Here is a 350-nt window from a genome sequence, read left to right as displayed (position 1 = left end):
TATACCCTTTGGTTGGTTGATGATGCATGGAGGCGATTATAACTATTGCACTGAAACGATATACGATAGAATGAATGTAAAATTAATGTTCTCCCATGTAAACTATCACATAATTCACAATAAAACATTAAAAAAAAAAAAAGTTTCACTAACAGATGGGTGGTTGTTGTTGTTGTTAAATGCTGCTGAGTCAGTTCCGACCCATAGCAATCCTGTATAGGGTTTCCGAGGAGCAGTTGGTGGGTTTGAACCATTGAGCTTGCAATCCAGTGCATTATCCAGCAGTGTCACATCAGGACTCCAGCCAATGGGTGGTGCTGTGAATGAGTGTGTTGACTGTGAATCACACC

Source organism: Chrysochloris asiatica, unplaced genomic scaffold, assembly GCF_000296735.1.
Source record: "Chrysochloris asiatica unplaced genomic scaffold, ChrAsi1.0 scaffold00006, whole genome shotgun sequence".
NCBI lineage: Eukaryota > Metazoa > Chordata > Mammalia > Afrosoricida > Chrysochloridae > Chrysochloris > Chrysochloris asiatica.
The sequence above is the reverse complement of the archived record's forward strand: the minus strand, read 5'-3'. Positions refer to the sequence as shown.